Below are 7,842 nucleotides of genomic sequence, written 5' to 3' on the forward strand. Positions count from 1 at the left end.
AGGACGGGAGGGAGGGGAGGATAGGAGACTGGGAGGGAGGGAGGAAAAGGAAGGAGGAAGGAAGGAAGGAAGGAAGGAAGGAAGGAAGGAAGGAAGGAAGGAAGGAAGGAAGGAGAAATTTATACCTACGATGTGAACTTGGTTTATAAATTAACTTTAAAAAACACTAAAGATAGATATGTACAGATATTTTATTTTAAGAGATGTCTAATCCCTTCGAGTTTTTTTTTTTTTTTAACACTTTTATGCCCATACCACTGACCATTCTGTAATTTCTGAAGCACTGGCCAACACTTTTTTTTTTTTTCAATGTTCAGTTTCCTTTAATGACCCCATCTCCCTTGAAGGGTAGGTGCAGGCAGCTAGGTGACGGCAAGGCATGTTCACTTGAAGATCTTGCCTTGATTGACGGTTTTGCCCACATGCTGGAAGGCCCCCTCCCAGGCAAAATACTCTCTAACCAGGGTCTTGGTCTCCTCACTACCAGGATCCAGTTTCCGCCATGTATATGACTCGTAGTCCACCTGCCAATCTAGACTCAGCGGAAAAGCAAGCTCTTGGCCTCGGAAGACCCAAACGCCAGAAATGGAGCTGCTGTTGTTGGTTCCAAAGAGGATGACACTAGCAAAGGCATTCTTCCTCAGTTTGTCCAATCGCTGGAACATTCCAGTGATGAGATTGCAACTCATAAAGGTCTGGGTGAGCTCTTCAGGGAAGCGGTACTCAGCATACCAGAGGGAACAGCCATCCTTATCAAAGTGCTCCCAAAAATATGGCAGCGCCACAGAGAGGGTGTCCTCATTGGAGTACTTACGCTTAAACTCATCCAACACAAAGGTACTCTTGGGCAGATGAGCGAAGGGGTCCTTGGCCTTGGGCTCAGCAGCCAGTGCCTGCTCACACTCATCCATCTCCTCCTCAGGAGCTGGGGCAGCAGCCTTTTTTTCCTCTTTCCGCTCAGCCTGGGGGGGCTTCTGTTTCTCTTCTCGTGAGCCCTTTTCTTTCCTTGGAATATCTTTTTTAGGCTGGCTCTCTGCAAACTTCTTAGCATCAAACTGGGCCATCTTCTCACACAGCTTCACTTCCCCAAGACTGCCCTGAAGTGGGGCTGGTTAATGCAGGTGAGGAACCATCAGTTGGTATTGGGGAAGGCCTGGCGAAAAGAAGGCTCTAAGACCTGTTTGTAGAGCCACAGAAGGGTGCAGACAACTGTGATATCAGCCAGCGTCACTCGCTCACCCACCAAGAAAGTCCTTTTCTTCAGATGAGTGTCCAGCAGCCCCAGGATCCGCCTCCCCTCCTCTTTTGCATTTTCGGTGGCCTGTTTGTTGTGGTGCATGATGCCTAAGGTGGGGAACACCCAGGTGCTGGCTGGAGGAACAATGTCACTGTCAGCAAAGCTCACCCACTGCACCACCTGAGCTGCCTCTGGAGTACTTCCCCGCAGGTCCTCGTTGCTTACGCAATAGGCGATGGCATTGCTCTCAAACACACAGAATCCGTCATCACCCTCAAATGCTGGAACCTTGCCAGCTGGGAATTTTCTGACTGGCCAACACTTTTGACTGGCTACAGAAGAGGTAGGACGGCTGTTATTGGACCCGCTTTGCAAATAAAGACACTAAAACTCAGGTGGTTGTGTCGTACTCGAACCTTATTTGGAACCTACACCAGGTCAAAATCCCTGGGCTCCCGCCACAGGACAGCACTGCTTGATTGTCTTCCTGAAATGATAAAAAGGTAAGTTAATCATAGAGCAGACTCCTCAGTGAACTGTATTTAGGAGGACAAATTTAGAAAGGTGTTTGGATGTGGTGCATAAGAACGTGGAATATGGAACCACTACCTCTTTGTGTGACCTTGACTAGGCTACTAGAAATATCGATACCCCAATTTACTTAGCTGTAGGAAAGAAATATTAAAAAGCACATAGGGATTTTGCAAATTATAAAATTAATTGAAACATGTTAAGTATTTGATATGGTCCCTGGATCATAAATAATTGTATTTGAAATGCAATGTATTGTGTTAGCAAATTATTTTTTTTACTTAAACTATGTTAATAAGCTAATAAGCTCTGAGAATCTTTGATTTTTTTGTTTTGTTTTGTTTGGTTTGGTTTGGTTTTGGTTTTTGGAAACAGAGTTTCTCTGTGTAGTTTTGGTGCCTGTCCTGGATCTCACTCTGCGGACCAGGCTGGCCTCGAACTCACAGAGATTCTCCTGGCTCTGCCTCCCAAGTGCTGGGATTAAAGGCATGTGGTGCCGCCGCCGCCGCCGCTGCCGCCGCTGCCGCCGCCACCGTCCGGCAGCTCAGAGACATTTTAAGTAGTAATGCATGTGTGGTATTACACAGAGTTAAAACTGTACAGATTAGTGGCTGAAACTCATTTCCCCATCCCCAGCTTGCTCTCGCCAGTTATGAAAAAGTATCTCTGTGTTATCTGATCAAGGACCAGACCTCAGAGTCTAAGTAATTAACCTTAAGTCACAATTTAACACTGCAGTCTATGTCAACCCTGAATCACCCTAAGTCAAAAAAAAAAAAAAAAAAAAAAAATCACAAGGACTTCAACATAACTGTAATGGACTTTTCTGCTCTTCCTACAACAGGAGTCAGACATTTCCCTTGTTCTAGTATGTTTAATCTGTAGAACATAATTTAGACACCAAGTCTCCTCTGGGGAGGAAAGAACCTCAGAAGAATATGCAGAATGCAATCAGGCAAACAATGAACCAGTCGGGCGTCAAGAAATATGGTGGAAAGGCCGGGCATGCACCTTAGCGGTAGAGCCGTTGCCAAGCATGCCCAAGGCCCTGGGGTTCACCCCAATACTCAAAAGAAAGGAAGTGGGAGGGGTGCTTAGGATGCAGCTCCTAGAGTGTCTGCCATAGTGCATACTAGACATGAAGGCCTGGGTTCAAATCTAGCACTGAGGGAAAAAATGGATATGGTGACACATGCCCATAATGTCAGCACTTGGGAGGTGGAAGCAGGAGGATCAGAAGTTCAAGGTCATCTTCTGCTATACAGTGAGTCTAAGGCCAGCCTAAGATACACCAGACTGTCTTAAAAAAAAAAAAAAATGCATGGTGCCACACAAGAATCAGCATGTTGAATTTCCAAAGTCTGTGAGTTGTTGAGATGGAGGGCAGAGAAAGGAGAAAAAGTCAAATGAAGGTCACCTTCCTACATGATGAATATTCAACGGATGATGGAAATTCACCATGTTGTAACCCCAATATTATAATTAATTGAAGCGAAGCATTGTATTGTGGTTTGAATGAGAATGGCCCCATAGGCTCATAGATTTGACTGCTTAGTTACTGGGGAGTGGCCCTATTTGAAAGGATTAGAAGGATTAAGAGGTGCAGCCTTGTTAAAGGAAGTGTGTCACTGGGGGTGGGCTTTAAGGTTTCAAAAGCCCATGCCAGGCCTGTGCGCTCATCTCTCTCTCTCTCTCTCTCTCTCTCTCTCTCTCTCTCTCTCTCTCTCTCTCTCTCTCCTCTCTCCTCTCTCTCTCTCTCTCCTCTCTCTCTCTCTCTCAATCTCTCTCTCCTTGAGGATCAGGATGTAGCTCTCAGCTACTTCTCCAGCATCATATTTGCTTGCCATGATGCTGCCCACCATGATGATAATGGATTAAGCCTCTGAAACTGTAAGCAAGGCCCCAATTAAATGCTTTTTTCTATGGGAGTTGTCTTGGTCATGGTGCCTCTTCATGTAAATAGAACAGTGGTTAAGACAGATCTGAAGTGTCCCCTGAAGGCTCATGTGTTCTTATACTTGGTCCTCTACTGGTGGTGTTGGCTTGGGAAGTTGTGAAACCCCTGGGAAGACGGACCAGTTAGCAGAAGTGGGTCACCGGGAGCAGGCTTGAAGAGCTAGCTGCCTCTGGTTCCAGCCTGAACTTTCTGCTTTCTTGATTCACAGAGATGTTGAGGAACCTCCACCACACATCAAGCCACTATGAAACGTGCCGTGGCTTCATGATAGACTGAAACCAAACCGCGGTCTAGAATACATCTTTCCTCAAATCGCTTCTGTTAGGTGTCTCGTCATGGTGACAAGAAAGTCAGCACACCAGGGCTATCTAAACTAGTGGTTCCTAAGTGTCAGTGGACATCAGACTCCCCTGGATGGGGGTGGAGCTGTAGCCAGGTTGGTAGAGCGCTCGCCTAGTATGCACAAAGCCCTGGATTAAGTCCCCATGGTGAGGCACGCCTGTGATCCGAACACTTGGAAGGTGGATGCAAGAGGATTAGAAATTCAGGTCATCTTTGGCTACAAAGCAAGTTTGACCCCAGCCTGGGCTACATGAGACTCTGTCTCAAAACTTTTATTTTATTTTATCTAAGGTTACTGAATTCAGAAGATCTGAGGGTAGGATCATTTTTTTTAATCTCATCTAATCCCAGATGATTTGGGGACCTTTTTTTTTTTTTTTTTTTGGACAGGGTCTCTTTGTGTAACTCTGGCTATCCTAAAACTGGATTATGTAGATCAGGCTAGCTTGGAACTCATAGAGATCTTCCTGATGCTTCCCAAGTGCTGGGACTAAAGGTATATGTCACCATGCCAGCTTTTGGGGACCTTCTGACCTGGCAATTAGGTGATAAATTCTCAGGAACAGCATTATTCATATCACAGTTTTTAAACTTTAAAAAAAAAAAAAAAAACCCAAAAACCAAAAACCCAGCATCAAGCCTAGGGAGCAAATACTCTTACCACTGAGCCATACCCCCAACTCCTACAGCTGGCTTTTTATAGGATTTAGGAGGAAGGAAGAAGAAGCTGGGGTCTTGCTATGTAGCCCAGACTGCCCCCAAACTCACTGTGTATCCCAGGCTGACCTTGAATCCTGGAAAGCTTCCTGCCTCAGCCTCCTGAGTGTTGAGAGGCTTGAGTCACCTCGTCCAGGCTTTTTTGTTGTTGTTGTTGTTTTTTAAGTCAGGGTCTTGCCTTAGAGCCCAGGCTAGCCTTGAACTAATGGTGATCCTGCTGCCTCAGCTCTGAGTGTTGGGATTGCTGGGTCACGCTGCTGCCTTGAAATCAGAAAATGGCAAGGGAGAGGCATCATTTCTAGTGGAATGTGTTTTACAAGAGTGCACCAGTCCTTTCTTTAAACAATTGCCTGTCTTAGCAATATAGATTTAAAAATAATGTGAAAGGCTGACAGTCTAAGACAAGTTTTTTAAAAAAATCAATATTGCTGCAGCCACTCTGCTCTCTAAGGAGGACTCGGGGTCACTGTGCTCTGCTGAAACAGATTCACTCAGTTCTTTTGAATTTTTGCTAGATGGAAAAAAATCACAAACCATTGCAGTAAAATTCTTTGTGTGGTTATAAGGTAGATTAAGGGAGACCCTGTTAGGAGATACATGTCCTTTTACCACACATGCTCTATAAAGAACATCCAGGGGTTGGCGAGCTGGCTCAGTAGGTAAAGGTGCTTGCTGCCAAGCCTAACCACCTGAGTTTGAACCCATAAGGTAGGAGGAGAGAACCGATTCCCGCAAGATGTCCTCTGATCTCCACAGCTGTATCATGGCACCCCATCCCCATCGCACACTAAATAAATGATAAAATGTAAAAGTAAAGCAAAGCAACTACAATAACAACAAAACTTAGGTGGGTGTGTTGGTCTCTGCCTGTAATCATGGCTCTTAGAAGGTAGAAGGAAGGGGTCAGGAGTTCAAAGTCACCCTTGGCCACATAGTGAGTTTGAAGCCGGTATGAACTATCTAGAAGACCCCATCCCAATAGAGAGATAGATAGATAGATAGATAGATAGATAGATAGATAGATAGATAGATAGATAGATAGATAAATAGATAAATAAAAGCATTTATCTTCACTCAGCGCAGCAGCTTTTATTTATTTATTTGTCTATTTATTTATTATTTGTTTGTTTGTTTGTTTGATTGAGGCGGGGTCTCATTCTCTAGGCTGGTCTAGAACTCACTATGTAGCTCAGGCTGGATTCAGACTTGCAGCAGTCTTCCTGCTCTCCTCTACTGGGACGATATCTAACCCTAGGCCACCATGCTCAGCTTCCATGCAGTAATAGTAGGCCCTGGGCTTCTTCTCCCCTTTGGAGAATCCTCACTCTGGCTTTGAGACCACTCAGAGAAATAGATAGAGACGGAGGTACAAGGCACATTCAGGAAAGGGTGTCTCAAAGCCTGCAGGGGTAGTGCCTGGCCTGTTTTACAGGAATCTCATTGAGGATCCCTGCAGAGCTGGGTGTTTTTGCAGCATGGAAGGTCAGGGCTCTGTGAGGCCCTTAATGGAAAGCTATTTGCTTCTGGTCTTGGGTGGAGTCCTAATATCCCAAGCTACACCAAACTGCAGAATTAATCCAATTGGATCAGTCAGTCACCTGACCAAAGGACCGTCCCTCAGGAAACAGATTCATCTTAAGCCATCCTAAAGAGACCGGGGAAACACGTATTTCTCTAATGAGATAATGTGCTTTTCCTTCCCAGAAAGCCATCCCTGGTACAGTCACTTCAGAGCCACCCTGAGGTTTCTGGCTTTTCCTTCTCTTCTGTCTCTTTTGGATGCTGGCCAGAGCCCAAGGATGCTTTCGCTGGTACTTTGGGCTTCCTTACTGTTCCTCCGAAGCTCTCCACCCTACCTTTTGGTCACGCAGCTGCTTGTCTGCTGTGTGCCTGACCTCCATCGCTTAACATCCAACCCAAGCAGTATGGCTTTCTCTTGTCCTGTTCCCAACCCCTCCCCCTGGCAACTGCCAAGATTTCCAGCTCACCTGCCGTTGTTTTTCTTCTCAACTCCAACAAAAATGTCTTTGAGCTTCCTTCAGATTCGACTCTTAAATTCTTTTATTAACATGACTGGGAGGGGACCCCAATTTCCCTAGAAACATGTGACGCCCTGGGTAGGGCCCCCCACTTTTTGATAACAGTGTGATGGTGTCTCGTGCTTGTAATCCCAGCACTCTGGAGACCGTGGCAAGAGGATTGACGGGAATTTGAGACAGCCTGGGCTACCTTGTGAGTTTCAGGCCAGACTGGGCTACAAAATAAGACTCTCTCAGGAAGGAAGGAAATGGAGAAAGAAAGAAGAAAAAGAAAATAAGCTTCTCTCAGCCAGAGAAAGGAAGGTATGACAGACTTGACAGACGCACAGCCAATGGTAATTCCCCCAAGGAAAGCTCTCACTGGAATGCAGGGGAGGCAATGTCTACATACCAAGCTCATGCTCATATTTATTCAGTGAATTGAGACTCTCCAACAAAATAAGAGTATGGTGAAGTGCGTGACGGGCTTGGGAAGCAGGGCATAGATGAGGAACAGGGGGGTCTGTCCCCGAGGCAGCCCGATGGGTAATGTAGAGAGCAGAAAGGTCTGGGCAGTCGGAAACCTTCTCCTGCCTGGTAGGTGGGGAGGAGCGGATGACCCAGAGCAGCTTCTACTTTCCTTATGTGACAAGTGGCCTCTATGCATCCCTTTTAGTAAAGCTGATAGGGCTGATATTAGGTGTGATGGGCTAAATGTTTGGATGCATTCTTATCCCATGTCCAAGCCATGCTGTCCTCCTCTTGCCCCCATTCCCACTCAATGCCAACAAAATGCCCTTGGGTGACTGTCATAGCAGTGAGCTAAAGAATCAGAGAGAGAGGGTACAGCTCTAAGTGGGGGGCGAGTTGGGGGGGTGACTCAGCAGTCTTGTTTTAAAGACTGCAGCTTTTCCCTCCCAGGGTGCTGGAATTCCCCAGTGGTTCCCAACGCTCCTTGGAATGCTGGCTTTAGCCCAAAATCCCAAGTCAGATGTGCCAGGTTTGGAACCCACAGGGGAAAGTGTGCATCACCTTTGGCT

At 46.1% G+C, this 7,842-nt stretch overlaps 1 pseudogene across 1 annotated transcript; it reads right to left on the reverse strand.

Moving 5' to 3' along the window:
- Positions 1–294: 294 nt before the first annotated feature.
- Positions 295–6,685, reverse strand: LOC114681616 (annotated as a pseudogene). The gene is made up of 2 exons (XR_005089733.1): positions 6,615–6,685; positions 295–1,604 (listed from the first exon to the last, which is right to left on the reverse strand). The product of XR_005089733.1 is annotated as an elongation factor 1-gamma-like (transcript).
- Positions 6,686–7,842: the final 1,157 nt, after the last annotated feature.

Source organism: Peromyscus leucopus, chromosome 22 (genome assembly GCF_004664715.2).
Source record: "Peromyscus leucopus breed LL Stock chromosome 22, UCI_PerLeu_2.1, whole genome shotgun sequence".
Classification (NCBI taxonomy): domain Eukaryota; kingdom Metazoa; phylum Chordata; class Mammalia; order Rodentia; family Cricetidae; genus Peromyscus; species Peromyscus leucopus.